Source organism: Rhinolophus sinicus, linkage group LG10, assembly GCF_036562045.2.
Source record: "Rhinolophus sinicus isolate RSC01 linkage group LG10, ASM3656204v1, whole genome shotgun sequence".
Lineage (NCBI taxonomy): Eukaryota > Metazoa > Chordata > Mammalia > Chiroptera > Rhinolophidae > Rhinolophus > Rhinolophus sinicus.
The window spans coordinates 717,401-736,349 of NC_133759.1; the positions used below are offsets into that span (position 1 = coordinate 717,401).

At 53.2% G+C, this 18,949-nt stretch overlaps 1 protein-coding gene across 2 annotated transcripts in view; it reads right to left on the reverse strand.

The window, feature by feature from the left end:
* Positions 1–18,949, reverse strand: part of CNTN3 (contactin 3) — a 186,260-nt gene that overhangs the window by 166,702 nt on the left and 609 nt on the right. The window lies entirely within an intron of this gene.

Below are 18,949 nucleotides of genomic sequence, written 5' to 3' on the forward strand. Positions count from 1 at the left end.
ATTCAGACTCCATTTCCTCAAAGACGGTGGAAGTCGTGACAAGCTGCTTGATGCCTTCAACTACATAGAAAAGCACAATGCCCTTCTCTTGGCTGGCACAGGAACCACAGCCAGTAAAGTGGGGTGTGCAGCCGGCACTGACCCTCCGTGGACTCCAGATCTGAGCAAACTATGGACCAAGATGTTTGTTCCTCTACACGGACAGAGGAGGTTTCCAACCAGTCATGCAATGCGTATTTCATCAAAAAAACACATAGAAATCATTAATAAAACGGGAGCGTGGAGGGAGAAAGCCAGGACCTGCGCACACCGGACCTGACTGCCGGAACCATTCCCACATGATCTGCCGGCATCAAGCCCTCTCTGCATCAAGTGTCTGGCGGGGTCCAAACCCCGTTCAGGCTGTGCGGCTCTGAGGGGGTCACCTCACGTCCCCCATCCGACCACACCGATTAATGACAGTCCCTGCTCCGTGGGGCGTCTGCGGGACTCTGTGCCTCCACACCCACAAGGCACTGTGAGCGCTGCAGTGATCCCTGTGGACAGGCCACCTAACGACTGCGCGATCGTACCCGGTGAACATGTGAGTAAAGCTACTGCCCAGGACACACGAGGCGGTGCCAGGCACCCTCCCAAGGACGGCTCCACGGGGCGGGCGCACAGGCGCCCCCTGCTGGCCTTCTGCCGGCTTTACAGTGATGGTGACAGCTGCCCTCCAGGCCACCTCCTCCGCACCTCTGGAGGGACACGTCTCACTTCTGTCCCTCAGAGGTGCAAGGATAGGCACGTGGCCCAGGCCTTGTCACAAGGAATCCATTTCTGAACCTGGCATCCATTAGCAAATGATCTCTTTCTCCCCGGAGGAAGCCAGCAGCATGGAAACCTAAAGAGTGGGGCATTAAACCAGGGGCGGGTGCTGAGACAGGGCAGGCAGACAAGAGGACACAATGGAAACGCAACTGAGTTCAAGATCAAGGCTCATTTGTTCACCGATGTCATCGCTTTCACTCCCGTTCAGGCACCGAGGAGGACGGCTCCCGCCTTGGAGAATGAGGTACGAGCAGAAGTGACTTAGGCCCCTCTGGACAGAAGCTGGACGACTGCACAACCGCCCATGTCCCCTTTCCATGTCACTGTGAGAGCGGAGGCCACATCACACTTGTGTCTGTCCCCCTGGGCCCTTGACTACAACGAGAGCACACCTGTCACTCACGTCGGCACGAGCAAGAAATCAGCAATGGCTCTGTTAAGGCCAGGACTTGGCCTGCCTGATACACGAGCAGCGAGAGGAGGAGAGGGAGACGCGGGTGTGGCTGGCCGGTGGCCACCGCTGAAGTCCCCACACCACTGCCCAGTAACCGCCGTCTTGCACTTTGCAGCATCCAGGGGTAATGAGGACGCAGGGTCCAGCCAGCTTGGGTTGGGTGTCTGACATTTGCAGCCAAAAGCAAGTGTACTTTCTAATACAGGAAGGGGCGATATTCCTGTGCAAAAAATCAACATGTACAACTGTGTCACAGGTGCTAAGTCACCACAGGACACGTGTGAGCTCACTGGGGTGCGAGTGTAAGTGCCAGGCGCAGACTCAGACTTGAGAAGCAGGCAGGCAGAGTGCAGGTGGCCCCGGGGAAGGAAGGGCCCTCGCAGGTGACAGCAGAGGCCGCGCCTGTGCGGCGCTCAGGGCCGTGGCTCCAGAACTGTCCCCCGCCCTCCTAGTGCAGACTTTGGAAAACAGCTGGGGACATGTGACCTGGGGAACACCAGGATCTTTAGCGACACATGTCATGTAATATAGTTCCCATCTGGCTTTCAAACGAGAAGGGTCTGTGAGAGAAAAACCGATTTCTCGTCAGCTGTGCCTACAAAGAACCACTCGCAAGGCCTTAACGTATAAGGATGCAACTCAAAGAAAGACTTAATGTGTAACGTTCAGACGTCACCGAGAGACGCCCACGTGCCTGGAACTCACACCACCGATGGAACACCCGGACGGGGTCTGTCAACAACCTGACTCTCAGGTAACTGGCAGCAGCTTCGGCCCCACCTTCATAGCAATTCTATCCAGATAGTCACACGATCACCTCAGCAACCATTTAAAATGCAGGAAAATGGCTGGTGTTTCGTGAGCCACTGCCTTATTTCTCCTGGACTCAAGCGCCATGCATACAAGGCTGTGCATGCACTGGCAGCGCCATCCTTCCTGCCGGTGGCCACAGCCAAACCTCTGCAGAGAGGGGACCAATTATACGGTGAGGTGGCCTCCCTGTCATTATGTCCCGGGCTGTGCTGGCTTGTTTGTGATCATGTGAGTGACTCTGTCATGTGACCCATGAATCCGCCCAAGTACTTCCCACAAAACAGGAAAAGGTGTGATGACACATACTGTGGGGACAGAGCCAGGAGCACAGTTTCCAGGCTCTCGCCCTCACATGGAAAGGTGCTGGCTCAGGTAGTAAATGGCCATCAACTGTTATTGGATGACCATCAGCTGTAACCAGTGAGCCATTGGCCACTAATATAACTGCTGTGGCTACGCTAGCAGAGAAATGGGTGCTAGCAAGAAGATGGAGGCTGAGCTAGCAAGTGCAGACTGCAGTTAGCACAGTGGAGTGTGGGTTGCAGATTGCAGAGAAGTGGACGGTGGGTTGCAGACAATGTGGCTCCTGCTTCCTGTGTCTCCAACCCAGCTTCCAGCAAGAATATAGTGGTGTGACCCCCCCTATCTATGGCTCCGTGGATGTTCCTTTTTGGCCTCCCCATATACTGTGTTCTTAGGTGGGGAGCGGGACCAGAGACCCCACCTGACACCCTGCCTGACACATACTGAGAGGGGTCGCACACTGGAACTGGGAATTGGGAAAAAGACACATCCACCCCAAAACACTGCTTGGCAAAAACGAAAAACACTAAGATCGATATAGTGTGTCCAGTGGTTCTTACTTTAAGAAATTAAAGGGGCACAGACACAGTCTAAGCCCCCGGCCCCAGGCTGTGGGCGTCCCTGTGGCTTACGTTCTGGGTGAAGCCTCTTAACAGGAATTTCCTTCACAGCAAATGACTGTGGTCCCCATCTAACTGCAGTCACCTCTGGTGTTCCTGATAAACTTAGTTTTTAAAGAACTTAACCAAAACTCTGGCTTACATGTCTCAGGAATCACAAATGCTAAGGAATGTCTTGTTCCATAATTTTTCAGAAAAATACGTGCCATTTACGAAATCGACAATTATCACCTAATTACTTCATAGAGCCAGCAGCTATTGGGGGGCTAGTATGAGGCACACATACTGCTTTGAAGCACACTTAGCTTCCTACCTGTAAATAGCTACAAAAACGGACTTGATAGTCCCACATATTGAGGGGTTTTTGTTTTTGTTTTTGTTTTGTTTTTAGAAGCTGTCACACAAATTCTGACCAGCGAATGGGCTGAGTTTACAGCTTGGCACATTTGTTTTCACTTTAGAACGACTTACAACAAGGCGTCCTGATGCCTTGCGGCTCATTAACGATGTGTTGTGGTTTGACACACATAATCCATTAGCTTTGGAGCTGTACCTCCGTTCTCCCCAAGCATCTCTCTGAAATTTCAACACGTGTCAGTGGCTGAAAGAATGGAAACACCAGCTCCTCGTTCCATACTGAGTCTGGCATGAAGAAGGCCACTCGGTAACGAGCATGGAGAACGACAGGGGGACAGGAAGGCAGTGACGGGTGACTCAAACTTCCAAGGAGCTGGCACAGGAGCCCGGGCCCCGAGGGTGTTGTGAAGCCCACGTCCTCTGAGGACGGCCACGTCTCCTCAGTGCTGAGAAAACACCTCTCCTGTCTGTGCCGCGTGTTGACAACACCCAGTGACGGGCACCTATGCCAGGCCCAGTGTCAATGTCAGGTCCACGCAACCATGGCGAGACGACTTGCACGTGAGGACACTGACACTCGGTTTCACATTCCAAGACTATGCATGTGCATAGTTAGGAGGGCGACGCCGCGCGTGGTGGGGGGGCAACGCCGCGCGTGGTGGGGGGGCAACACCGCGCGTGGAGGAGAGGGGGACATTGTGCCAACCTCACGCAGCCCTGCTCCTGCGCGGGGGGTTCTCAGTGGAATGTGAGCTGCTGCACAGAGGACACCCACCTTGACAGTGAGCGGCATCTCACAGACGCGTAAAATCCGTACGGAACACAAACACCAAACACCGTCGTCTTCAGTGCTGCGGGGGACGCTCCCGACCCCCCACGTACCACGATCCCGGGCAGCTCAATGCCTTAGACGGAATGATGAGTATTTGCGTATTAGCCACGCACACCCTCCCGTGTTCTGTGAATCACCTCTGGGTTACCCACAGCACCCAGCCCACCCTAAATGCTACAGGAATAGTGGTTATACTACCTCACTTCCGGGGTCATGACAAGAAAAGTCCGACCACGTTCAGTGTAAACACAGCAGCCATTGGGACCTAACGACACGGCACAGCTCAGGGACAGCCTCACGTCCTTCTCCCAGTGCGTCCCATCGGAGGCTGACTGCAGCCCAGGACGCAGAACCTCCGGGCACTGAGGGCCGGCTATACACCTGCCCCCACCTCTCACCACAGGACAGTGGAGGGACCTGAAACAGAGTGACTCCAGTCCGCTCCCCAGAGCTGGAGGACAGATGGCACTGGGCATGGAGGACACAGAACGGACAAAAGACCGAGGGGACTTGGAAGAGAAGAGCTGACAGGCCATCGGGCCTGTTTTGTGCTTGGAGCTCCGTGCCCAGGGCAAGACGGGGTGAGCTGAGATGCGGGGTGACCGCCACCAGGCTGTCTGTGGGCCTCCCGTCTGGTCAGGTCCCGGGTGCTGGTGGCATGCTGGCCGCAGGGCTGTTTGCCAGTGCGCACTGCACTGCCCCAGGCCTCCTTCCGCACCGGGTACCGCAGTTACCCATCCACAGCGCTGCCGTGGCCGAGAGCAGTGAGCGATGTGCACAGAATAGCCCACAGTGCATGGTCAAGGTGGTCAGATACCTGCGCCTTCACAAATCCATGGACGTGAAAGGCCAGTGCTGGGGGCTTGGCACCAGCGTCTCTCCAGGTGGAAATGGGGCTCTTTGGTCATCGGGACACGACTGCTAAAGAGGCAAAGTTCCAGCATTTGCCACACGGCCTGCAGGACAGCAAAAGGCTTGGGACCCATCCCGCCCATCAGTGGGCCTGGAATTCAGATCCCTCACCTCCTCCTACCTGCACTGGGAGGAGGGCGTGATTGACACACGGGATTCTAGGGCACCGTCCCTGCAGTGCAGAGGTGATGGCCAGGTCTGTCCTCCATGCTGGGTGTATACAAGGTTCTCTAGGTTTGGTCTCGAACCAGAAACCCGCCGATCACAACGGTGATTTTCAGGGAGTGCTTATCATCATCGGTGGAACAAGCATTTCATCGGAGAGAAACCTCGGCCCATGATTTGATCCACAGGGTGAAAGTCTCTGCACCCTAAGCAAACACCCTGCAGGAGGAATTTCCTCAGGCAGACTCTGTTTTTTTGTGAATAGGCAGTAACCCAGACTCGGTCCCCCTAGCTACTGAGCTGTGGCTTTGGCAAACTACAAAGGAGAGAAAACAGCCCAAATCCCACAACTCCTTTCACTTAATTATTCATGACACTGATCAGCACATTTGTTTTTACGAACAGAGTCAGGGCAGCAGCACAGGGGAGAGTTGCTAGCGGACTGGCCGGCCTCCCTGAGGATGGGGTATGCCTTCTCAGGCTTTCGTACAACAATTTTAAAACCAACCAAATGCCATCACAACGCATGTAAAACAAGCGTAGGATGTTCAAAGGCATCTTTGCAGGTGACACTGCTCATCGTAATTCACTCATCAAGATCAATTCCTGAGCACTGTCCTCATCACGGAAATCAGATAACTCCAGCAATACTAAAAATAAATGTGGCGATGGGGAGAAAAGCAGGAGGGTAAGTCGTGCAGAGTTTCAGAAATTACTTCAGGTTTACAAATCAGGTTAAATTTCAATAAATCACAAGACGTCGGATTTAAAAGATTAGACTTTGCACTCCCCATGCCAATTAAGGGTATCTTGGAAACTTCTAGAAGAATATTTAGAAACTGTGTAGGCAGTTCCCTTAGAGTGGACGACTGCTGGTAACCATGGCAGCCAATTCCTCTCACTGCTGCCCACCTCGCTCCTCTCCCCCGTTACGGCATGGTCGCTGCTTCCCCAGCCCTGTGACAGTCCCCCCACCCCCGTGACAGGCTGACCCAGCAGAGGTGACGCTCTGCCAGTCCCAGCTTGGAGCCCAGGAGGCCCGAAGCTTCCCCTTTCACCTCCTGCAGTGTGAGAGGAAGGGAAGCAAGCCTGGATTACTGAGCGAGGACAGGTGACAGAGGACAACCCCACTGGCCCCACCGTGCCGGTCCCCCCAAGGGGCAGCAGACTTTGGAGTGACAGCACTTGGCGCCTCCAGCCCAGACAGCCACCCCAGCCGGCACCACGTGGACCAAAGACGGGCTGTCCCCGAAGTGCCCGGTTCTGATTCCCAACCCATCCATTTAGACTCGCAAACAATAGAACAAATGTGGTAAAGCACTAATTTGGGGCGGTATCACCCCGCAATAAATAACCAGTATCTTCATGGTCAAATTCAACTACAATTCAGTGATTCACACAGACGTACTACCTTCCCCAGCAGAGTGAGCAACTCACATTAATTCCACAAAGGATCAACGGACAAATACATCCCGAGTCACAGAAATGACATCAGTTTTAGTGATGTCAACGGTTTAAGGTGAGCTCCAGGTGACTGCCCGTCGTCAAACGGCACGGATGCCCCGAGGAGGCGATGTGCCCGCACAGGTGGCAGCACTCGGACACGTCCCAGCTCCTTGGGACGCAGGCGCGGAGGAGGCCGTGCGGTACAGCAAGCGCCATCACAGACGCGCTCAGCTCCAGGTGTGGACATGTGTTCTCATCTAGGAATAACTGTGCCGCGGCCAGACAGGCAGCACCTGAGAACCGAGCCCCTGGGCTCCCTTCAAGGATTAAAGGGAGTGGCCAGCAGAGCTCTAAGCACAAATAACCCCCCTTACGAGGGGCCTAAAACTCGGAACTACACAGAGGGCCACGCAGTTCAAACACGGGACGATCAGGAGAGGTTTGCAGGTCGTGCGCGTGTTTGCTCCAGCTGGCTCAGCATCCCTGAGAGGCCCCATCTGCCAGGCTCGGGGGTGGCCAAGGAGGACAATTCCCGGTCCTCGTACTACTCAGTCTGGAAAACAGACATTAAATGAGGATGATGAGAGGGACAGGGTAGAGCGAGAATCGTCATCTGCTCAGGAAGTGTCACTGAATCTGAAGCTTGTGAGTTGAGTGAGCCAGGCCGTGGGTGCCGGTGAGTGTGTGTGTGTGCGGGGGGGGGGTGCCCGGTGGGCACACGTGCTGCAGCCAGGAGTCACTGCTTCCGCAAAGGCCGGCTCAAGAAGCAGAGCACCGAGCACGGCTGGAATCAGAGGACACGCAGCCGTTCCCCAGACACGTCCCAAGAGGGCAGTGGGGTGGGATCACGGAGGCCTGCTGAGCTGTGTCCACCAAGCTACACTCTACCCGGAGGTCAAGTGAAACTCACTAAGTTTTGTAAGGATTTAAACAGGGTTTCATATGGAAGACACTGGCTGCAGTGTGGGAATCCAATCAGTTGTCCAGAATGGGTAGCAGACGCAGGAGAAGCCAGATCGGACGCTTCTGTACTAACAGAGGAAAATGATGACGGTGGTTTAGTGGGAGACGGGACTAAGCTGGACAGAACCAGCAGTTTCTGCAGATATTTCCGATGCAGGAAAGACAGTTTGCTGCTAATGTAATATGGGATTCAAAAGAGGAAGAAGTCAAGAATCCCCAGGTTCGGGGTTTGAGCAATTGACCTGATGCTGGTGTTGCTTTCTCCTGGGGAGACGCGAGCATTGGCGGACGAGCAGCTCTGCCAGGACGCTGACGAGGTCAGCTTGCATCCTGAGCACCTGGGGGGAAGGGGGGTGCTGGTCAGCAGAAGTCAGGTTATGCTGCCCCGACCGGCAACTGGGAAAGCCCCTGGCTGGTGACAACGAACTGTCTCATGTTCACATCTGATGTCCACTGCAGGGCAACACGGGGTCCTTCTCGAGGCAGTGACTCGGGTCCCAGGCCCATGGAAACTCCATCTCAACATGGGCTTCCACCACCGGAAGCAGATGGGGGTTCAAGGGACCAGAGCCAGTCACCTAACCAAGCTGCCATCATCCTGGGGTGGGAAGCGCCGTGCTCCACAGGGAGGTGGAGGGGAGTCTCACAGCCTCTGACGGTCAGAAAGCAAAGGACGAGGTGAATCCACTTAGATCTGGGGACAAATGTAACCAGGGCTGGCGACAGGCAGAGGCGTTAGGTGGAGCCTCAGAAACGACGGGTGTGATTTGGGCAGAAGTGAAGAGAACCATTACGAGGGTTCCAGTATCATGTGGGGTGAGGGAACGTGCCACTGGTCATTAGTTTCTGTGTTCCTGTTTATGATGAAGAGAGAAAGAGGGGACACAAGGATTCATACAAGGGAGAGAGACAGAAAGGAGCCCAGCAAAGCTTCCAGGACCAGAAGAGTGGGCAGATAGGAGACACTGGTCAAGCTGAACAGGGAAACTGGGAGACGTCCTGAAAAGCCAACGCCATTTCGGTCCCGGAGGTGAAATCCTAGAGGGAGAGACGAGTGTCCGCCTGCGGTCAGGCAGTGGCGCCCACGCACAGTTACGTCAACTTCCCTCCAAAGCGAGGGCCGGTCAGGAGTGAGACACGCGTCGCTTCCGGCATGGACCCCACTCCCGCTTAGGTCAGTAACCGGAGGCATTCTGTGCATCTCCCCGCCTCACGGGTAAGGTGGATTCTAAGATGCTGTGCATTGTAGTTTGGGTGCAAAAGACAGAAGCTGTTCACAGAGAAAACTGCAGCTCAGCCAAACCCCTTCCTTAGATGCACAACAGAGCGCGGCCTCAGAGCCACCTCCAAGCTGATGATATCCCAGGAGCCACTGTGCCCAAAGCAAGACCTCCCACTGCCACGACTTACAACTCGCCAGGTATCCCCTCAAACACCCTGTCAGCGGCAGCAGGCATGGGCATGGCTCCTGGTTCCAGAACTTTCCGGGCCAGGCTTCACCCACCGGACAGGCGGTGCTTCCACTCCCAGCGCCCACACGACTGGGCTGAGCTCCCTCCTAGAATCCAGGAAGGTCCCAGCTCTGTGCTGACAGCACCTCTGTTTCCCGTCCTCCCCCCTCTGGTCTCTGAGCACGTGCCATGTGCTCTTGTTCTATGAAAACAGTGCACGTGGTGAGTAATGAGGCCCCGACACCAAACGACCAGACATCAGCCGGCAGGGAGGTCTGGGTTTCCCTGGCGCTGCCCCTGGACCCGGCCTTACCGTGCGTTACAGGAAACCCTACAGCAGGAACCATGTCCCACACCCCAGATGGAGACACCGAGGCTCAGGAGGCTCGAGGAAGTCACCCAAGGTCACAAACTACTAAGTCATGCATCTACCTGGCTGAAGGGGCATCCGAGTGACCAGCAGGCAGGACGGCTGGGCCGTTCACTGGATTTCCAAACACGGGCCAGCCCTCAGGGGACTGAACATTCTCTGGGGGCTCCCGTCCCGTTTCCCGCCTGAGTGTTACTGGGCCTGACATGGCTCCTTCACTTGGGCACCAATTAGAGTCCTAACTCATTCATGGGCAAAAAAAGTGACATTTTACATTTCCTGCTTCTAATTGGAAAGGCAAGGAAAACCTGGAGGGCCCTCACAGTGGCTGGGCTGGCAGATGCAGGGCTAGCCCTCCCCTCCAACCTCACCCTCCCACCTCTGTGCCCTCGGCCATGTGACTGTGCAGCTCTGCCCATTAAAGGCGCAGGGGCTAATTCCCAGCCTGGCTTTGAGTCTGGCCATGTTTGTTATGGCCAAAAAATGCTGCAGAAGTGAGAAGATTCCAGTTTCAAGCCAAGATCCTGTAGGTTTCCACTTGTCGCGCTGCACATCTGCAACATACATGCAGATACTTCCTACCAGGGAGCTTCGCCTCCAGCCTGCACCCCAGGACGGAGGTGGAAACCCCTGAGTCAGCCAGAGCCGCCCAACTGACTGGTGAGAGATGGTGAGCCCAGCAGGGCCCCCCCAGCCCAGCTGTAAGAGTGACAGCTACAGAATTCCTCCTCTCAGAGTGCTGGGAATGTCTGCTGCTTTCTCTGCAGAATCAGTATGGAAAGAGCTAACGCACATAAGTCAACTGCGTTCTCGTGTACAAATACTCTTTCTGCACCCCAAACCTGCAAGTGGGAGGTATGTCTCTGCCCACCGTCCTGGGGTACAGTCTACTGATAACATATCAGCATCAGAGACACAGGACCTAGCAGAGCCATGATGTGCCAGTGATGGCTGGACTTCGGGGACAGTTGTGGTTGGGGTGAGTGTAGTTTGCATGCAGGTGACTCAAAGTGCATTTCGTGTGCAAAATAATAAAAGAGGAAGGCCACACTAGACTGCATTCTTATCTGTCAACAGTCACTTACCCTACTGTGACTTGTGGGCAATGACATATGAAAAAACCTAATAGATGACCGACCAGTCCTGGCCAAAGCTTTGAAAGCAACTGCACAGTTCAGCCAAGCCTCTTGGGGGTCCACCCTCTTCCAAGAGCCTGTGCCCCAAGGGCCTTTCTGAACTTAGGTTCCCTAGAAACCAAAGCTGAGATGAGGAAGGTGTGTTGAGGAACGTTCTTGAAAAAACAGCTGGAAGGAAGCATCAGAAAGCAAGAGTAGGCAAAGGCGTCCCTGAAATGTATAATACTTGCCACTGAGGCCTCAGGTGGTCCTAAAGGGCTTTCTGGGGCTGGGATGGCCTTCAGAGTCACCTTGACTAGGGGACCAGGTTTTGTGCCCAGGTGTCTGCCAGTCACGGGCCGACACCGAAGAACAGCACAGCCGTGGCTAAGGAGCTCCCTACACAATGGGGGTCCCAGCGTGGCCAACCTGCAAGCCACTGGCAGCAGACGTGGGTGGGAGCTTGGCCCAAATGGCGGACCTGGATGGAGCCGACCTTCCGCCTGGGCCCTGGATCAGAAGCCCCTCGCGTGGGCACAGCCCGTCCTAGCAGGGGAGGGCGCCCGGGGCACACAGCCCATCTTAGCAGGGGAGGGCACCCGCTGGATTCCGCCCACCCTCAGCTTCAGGCAATGCGAGTGACTCATGCTTGTCCTAGAAGCCACTGAGATTTCCAGACTGTTTGTCACCCAAGAAAGGCTCACTGCCACACTTATAAAATGACAACAAGAGAGAAGACCTCACAATTTTAAAGTATTTACTTACATGTTCAAAATGTTCTTCGTGTGTGTGTGTGTGTGTGTGTGTGTGTGTGTTACTGCTGCATAAACTTCCCCAACACTTGAGAACTTAATTATTTGCTGACCGTTCTGCACTTGCCCTGCGCTCAGCTGGGCGGTGTGTTTGCTGGTTCCACCTGGGGTCACTTATGTCACATGGCACGCAAACCTCGGATGGCTTCACAGGGACTGGATGGCCTCACTCACAGGACGAACCACCACATCTGGCTATCGGCTGTGCCGCCTGGTGGCCCCTCACACTCCCACACTGCAGCCCAGGCTTCCTGCAGAAGAGCCAAGTCTGTGAGGCCCTGCATCTGAGCAGCAGCACAACCCCCCCTCCACGCCTCCACTCCCAGCCCCGTTTTAGCTGCTGAAATTCAGCCCAGACTGGGGGGAGGACAGATCTGCTGTTTAAGAAAAGGCAGGTCACCAGGGAAGCTTCCCATCAGCCATCTCTGCAAATGGGCCCCATAGGGCCGACCCTGCTTTATCTTCTTCTAAAATTATTCTTCTCTGAAGGTCAAACCTGGGAAGTTTTACAGTCGCCTTCCCTGATCCCCAAAATAACTCTGCCAAAGAATATGTAATCTTTTCAATTAGAGACAATTGAAAACACCCACTAGGGGTCAGTACAGAAGAATGATTCAAAAACAGGCCCTGAAGCAAGGAAGAAAGCTGAGAGAAGGAGATAAAGACGGGAAGAGGAGGTGAGAGGGGGAAGAAACAGCCCGTACGTTCCTCGGGCACGTTACCCCTAAATACAACCCAAACGTCCTCCCACCACTGGTTCAGGCTGCTCTGCTTGAGCTTAGAAAATGTCTGTTCCTTACCTCATGACTTTTATGATTTTGTGGTAATTCTCTTCCTTACTCTACTCTACGCTTCGGGTACTGTGTGTGGGTGTGTGTGGCTGTGCATGGGAGTTGAATGACAAAGAAATAATTAGATCGTTAATAATCAGAGAAAAGAATTAAAACATCAAGATACAGGAAGAAAACCTCATAAGGAACTTCTAGAAAAAATGACAAAATATATTTCCAAGCAAATCATAGCACAAAAACATTTTTAACGACAGACAATATGGCACCATTAGATTAAAAAGAGATAATGCCTGTATTCTAGAATTTCCCATTATATGGAAATATGCCGGGTACTTACAAGCATCTTCACAGAGCATGTGGTTTGCTTTGTGATATAACAAACCATATATTGAGACCCTTTGTTTTCTTTTTTAAAAGCTACTATTTCTACCAAGTAGAGAACCAACTCCATAGGGTCAATTACTGTTTCATATTCGTGAAATAGCAGTCCAATAAATTAGTACTAATTAAAAACCTGTGTCTTTTTCCACTGTGTCTGAGAAAAAGCTTACTTAATGGTATGAGAAGTGAGAAACCTATGAGGCCCAATTTTCACAATTGTGCAGACTGTGCACGGGTCAAGCTTCACCAAGGACGGCAGAAATGACCATCCGTCTCATACATAGAGATGCGAACAGGTAGGTGTGGGGGAGGCGCGTGTCCACTGCTCACGCCCGACTGGGCACAAAGCGCCGTCTGCGTTCCAGAGCCTTCGGGACAGTCACCCAATTGGTCACCATGGCTGGAGGTCAGCCACTTTCTGCTGCTTTACAGACACAGGGCCGCCAACCCTGGCAAGGGGTAGCCACAGATGACATCACAGCTGTAGTGTTCGGGTTGATTTTAATTACCTGACCTGGGTCATTACCATCTCCTGCAGTGTTAGCTCATTTTAAAGAGTGGCTATCTCTACGTAAGAAGTAAAAATGGACTGTGATTCAGTCAGAAAGTCCAGGGACGGATTCACTTGGGGCTTTGCCCTGGGGGCGTAAAGCTCCTGCCCAAGTCTGATGACCCTGATCAGCAAACACTCATCTGCAGAACTTGTAAAAATGAGAGCAGGCCACCCAAAGACTCCCATACCGATGGCCTCAGACAGCCGCCAAATGTCACACCCTGGTTTATACAATGCCCACCGTCCCATTTCCATAGCAACTTTCCCATACAGGCATCTCCAAGGGAAGCAGATCACACTATTTAAGGGCAAAAGACAAATATTTGCATGGGGAAGACCAGTGGAAGTGCCATTTTTGAGACCGTGAAGACATTTGCTCAAACACTGCATCGGTGTATACCGACATGGGAACGGCAGCTTTCAGAGTACCCGTTCTTTAAATTAAGGTCCCAGATACAAGAAGCTGGACACGGGGAGGGCTGCAGAGACCTACACACACACTCATGCAATCACGTTAAGAAATGGTGACAAGTGACAAGGGCTGCTGCTGGGTGGACAGCTTCCTGGTTCTGGCATGACAGTATAGTGGCACCCCGGGGGGGCTGGGTGACAGGCACAGAGAACATTTGTGTGACTTCCTGTGAGTATCACTATTTAAAAAGAAGTTTAAAAATGTACGTTACCAAGTCTGACCCCACAGATCACTCAGCAAGTCCCCTACGGGCCAGGAAGGGTCCATCATGTCAGCAGATCAGTGTTTGTTCCCAGAGATCCTGGACCCAGAGCAGAGGCTGGGAAATGTGGTCCCTGCTGGGCTCTAAGACGCTGGGGCTCACGGCGCCGTGAGGCCGTCTCATCACACAGGGTTGCTCCCATTTGTGTGGCATTATTTATGGGTTGGAAGATGTACTTCGATTTGCCGGGTTTCAGTCATGGAGTTAGACCTCCCATATGCCAGTGTCTTACTCCAATAAAACAACGAATTTTGAGAATTCCGAATTACCCCCTTGCACTAAAATAAGTCAATTGCATCAAGGACCAGCCCTCCATCATGACAACCTTAACTTCCTTTAGGGCATGTGTTTGTCACAGAATTTTCTAAATCCAGACCTTTGGCGATATTCCTCTGTTGTCAATTAATGATTTGTCACCCAGAAACTGTGCAAAACAAAAATTTTAAATCATACACTGAAATGATTTTAAGTCCAATAAAAAAGTGTTAAAGTAACTACAGTAGGATTTCATGTGCATGAGAGATCGGGCTAGCTTTCTTTCACTCCACAAAGATTTACCAAATCCTAAAGTGTGTGTCTCTGCACTCGGACCACTAGGAAAGGCGGATCTTAAACAGCTGCACAATATCAGCTGAACTGTAATCCGCTCTCCCTCTAAAGAAGAAAACGTGGACACATAGTGGACAGCAGACAGCACGCGGCCCAAACTTTATCCAGGAGGACAGCGGAGGCTTCATGGGAGAACAGACATGTGGGGTGACCACGCAGATGGTAGGACTGAAGGAAAGAGAAGGATTCTGGGCAGAAACTATGGTGAACTGAGGGGAGATGGGCTGAGGTGGGAACGAGGGCGTGGGGTCGAGGCCATGGACACAAGGACCCCGGAGCTGGGGGTGGCCCCTGTGGCTGGAAGGGCCCGCATGGGATGGACGAGGGGCAGGAGTCTCGTGCAGACAGGCTGTCTGGTGGCGTTTCTCCCTGGCAGTGGGTGTCCAATGGCACAAGGTGTCTGGCTCGTGGGCTAACAGCACCGTGTGTCAGAAAGACTAGAGACGAGAATGTGGGGAGGAAGTCGGCTTCCCCGCCTGCTGTGGGGAGGGGCCAAGTGCTCAGACCGGGGCTGTGCCTGGAAGACCCCAATGGCTGTGCCTGTGCTTCTCATAAGTTGGCTGGGTACAGCGACAAAGGGAGAGGCCAGTGCCGAAGCCACTCATGCCACAGACCCTGAGGACAACGATGAGAGCAAAGAAGAAATCACCTAACGTGAACCTGCCTGGGAGGAAAAATGCTGAACCACTCTGAGCCAACGGGTTTGAGGTACCAGCACCCACGAGACCTGGGGTGTCCTGGGCCATGTGCAGAAGCTCGCGTGAAGGTCAGCTGCAGGCACCTCATGAACACGGACACTCCTGCCAGGGTCTCGGGTCCACGATGCAAACTCAGCGCCCCCCAAAAGCACGCTCTCACGGGTTTTGCAAACTCCAGGGACTGTGGTGGCCAGGGGCTGCTTCTCAGCAGAGAAAACCAGACGTGGTAACTGCTCAGGAGAGGCTGACAGAGGGTGGAGGAGGAATGGGGGAAGAGAGCCAGGGCCCAGTAAGTAAGTGCCGCAGGGACACGCACAGAAAGGGCCGCACACAAGAGCCCTCACTTAGAGGAGCAGGGAAATGAGGGCTCTGTCTCAGTCCCAGGATATTTAAACTGAAAGAGCCGGCAGGGGGAGCAGCAGCCAAACTGTGTGTGTGTGTGTGAGCGCACACCTATGCACACGCACGTGTGTGAGCGCGCACCTATGCACACAGACGTGTGTGAGCGCAAACACCTATGCACACACACGTGCACTTCTGGACGGAGAGGCTGGAGGGGGCTCTCAGGCAAAGGGTCGGAATGGGCCCCAAGGCAGGAAAGAGGCCACCAGCCCACAGACAGCAAGGGGAGCCCAGGAGGCCCTGCTCCCCAGGGCAGGGCATGAGCCAGTGTGGAGGGAGGGCCGAGGCTAAACCTGCCCGCTGGGTAGGTAATGTTTCCAATTCTGAAAGCAACACACGGCCTTTCGGCGCTTTGAGGAGTGGAGCACTAATTCAACGCACATGAAAATACCGCCCCGAGGGCCATGCAGAGTGATGGGGAGGAAAGCAGAGAGGGGGCAGGGGCCAGTGCCGTGGTCCCAGGAGGGAAGAGGTGACCCGGAGAAGATCGGGGAGAGGACATGGAGGGCAGTGGGCCAGTCTGGGCAACATTTCAGAGTGAGAAGCACAGCCCACGGGAGGTCCGAGTCGCGCTGTTCCTAAGATCACAGGATCTGAGGAACTGCAGTCGGCCCGACTCCTTCATCCAAGTCAGAAAGCATCTTGGCAGGCTCGTGCCCCAGCAGGATCATCGAAGCTGGTTTTGCACTACAGATCTCGTCTCCTCACAATGGGAAGGTAACCCAAGTCAAGTGACTGAGGACAAGAAAGGGGCCCGGTGTGTCCCCTGTTTTACAATACAGAAAATGTGCAATCTGAGCTATGCAGGCAGCTCTGAGCGCCCTGGGGTCGCTGTGACATATGTAATCTACTCCTTAAGGCGCCAGTGTCTGCAGTGAGGAATATGCCCAATTACTTATCCTACTTAATAAAACAGTCATTTTTTTCTCACTTCTTGCAAGGCAGCTTCTTGCACAGTAAAGATTCTACAAATATTTACATTCCAAGTAGCGGTGCTGTTTGAGATGCTATAACGTTCTGCCAGCACTTCTCTTACAAGCCCTTATTTCTTGTTTATAACATGTACATAAAAGGGGAGAAATAAAAAGGACTATGGATTGAAACTTGGCGTACAGTGGCAACCAGGGAGTGCATTTCTCCTGCAGCAAATTTTCAAAAGAAATGTTTCACTGAGTGTGGGAGAGAAATGGAGTGGGCATGGGGTGGGGCTCAGAGGGGGGTGAGGACTGAAACCAAAACCCAGCTAGCACCCTTGATCCATTTCTGAAATTTGTATTCAAATTAGATCTGAAAGGGAGATCAGTTACCGCTGAATTCCAAAGAAATCTGCTGTCTTAAACTATTCTGTGGCCCCACATTCTAATCACTGGCAAAGATCTTTGCACACAGGAGGTTATCGAATGCACCGCGTATAAGGAAGGAAACAGTCCACCAGCATCGAGCGAGGCACCAGTGCCTGTGAAAGCCATGGGAGCGTCTCAGACATGATCACCTTCAAAGAGACAAAGAACTCCCTGAGACCAGAAGGCTTAGGGGTAGGCTGGCGGAGACGACTGAACCAGAGAGGGCAAGCAAACATGCACAGCATCAGGCAATCCTCCTGCCACCTGATCATCTCCCAATGCACAGAATTAACATGCTAGTAACTCACGAAAAGCTGCTAGGAAAACACAGGGCATCGCCACCGTTGGCCACAGTGTAGTGACACATGCATCTGGCAGTTTGAAAGGGGCAGTTACATCTCTACGCTATTTTAGCACAAGCCCTAGGAGTCAATGAGCACTTCAAGTGGGACCCTTAAATTACGCAGGAAAAATAAAGCTGGGAGATGTGACCTGAACGTGGAAGGAGTTAGGAACTTATAAAAGAGAAAGACACATATTTTGCTCGCAGAGCACAGAGGCTATTAGCCTGTAATAACCAGGCATATATGAAATGTGGCAGTGATAAAACTGAGCATAAATCAGCCATGCAAAGGCGGCAGCTTGCGGCCCACAGCTAGCCTGCGCTGTGCTGGAACCACTCAGCCCTGTGGGCCTATTAAAGATTGGGGGGCCGTTTTCAGGAACACTCGGGCTATGTGGCTCGGCCATGAAGGCTGTTCAAAGTTAGACTTCTCCTGGAGAAACGAACTTGCAGCCTCCACGGGCTCAGGCTGACATCCATGGTATCCGGGCAGCAAGGGGGATGTGGGGCTGAATGTGACTGAGGCAGCGCTGCTCGAATCCATTACCCTGCCAATCACTCAGCCTCTCGTGTCTAGGTCAGACCATCTTCAGACAGGAGGGCACACACATGCATTCAACCTTGCCGTTCAGCGAAAAGCAAGTGCAGCAATGTGCTACTTCCCTGGTGGGTACTGGTCCATTCCGGTCCTCAGACCACACCTTGACACTCACCTGACTTCCAGCCAGCATCCAAACACCAGCCATCCTTGAAGGCTCTATTTTTGTAATGTGCAAGCCAGCGCTTTCCATTAGGGAGGCTGAACCACGTCAGACGTCTTTTATGAACAACGAGAAAAGAACCTGCCCCACTGCAACCGGTGACTGGCACATATTAGGCATTTTACAAACGCTGCCCAAAGGGTTATGAACATTAACCTGCAACTTCCTCCCTCGCCGATGACCATGACCCACCAAGGGTTAAAATCACAAACTCAGATGCCAGGTTCTAGCGGCCAAAGCTGCTACTGTTACTAAACAGAGTAGCAAAGCAAAAGCAACACATTTGACTGCGATATTGAGACATAATAGCTCTTTCAAAGGCAATTACTCCTGCTTTCAATCTCTCAAGTGGTCTGAGTCCTTGTTCTGATTAATTCCTGTTTTTAATCTATTTACAGATCAGGATTCTTTGCCAGCCAGTGCGATATTCATCTCTGTGGGGGCAGACAGAAAGCACAGCGCCTACAGCCTCCCTGTCTTTTTTTGTATTCTTGCTTAATCATTTTAAATTATTTCTGGATTTACCCACTCGCTGGGGTTTCTGACCTCCCTCCGGCACATCAGATGCCTCCCGCCAGCCTTTCTGCTGCTCTGCTTTCCCACATCTGCTGTAAGATGACCAGACTGGCCACCCCTTCCCCAGGGCTCGGAAGGGAGACTGGCTCTCCTCGCCGGAGCGGGCACCGTTTGTTATTAAATCATGGCTATGGGCGCATCTCCGCGGTGCAAATCGATAAGCAAATGCGATACCGGGAAGGACACGGGGCTGGCGCACATGCGGAGCTTCGCGCACGCGGAGCCTAGAGGCTTCCGTTCGTTTCGAGCAAGCACAGCCGGTCCTGGCGGTGCTGTGGCCGCGGAGCCTGGCCGGCACCGACTGGGGCTCTGCGGGGCTCCGCAGAGAAGGCAAG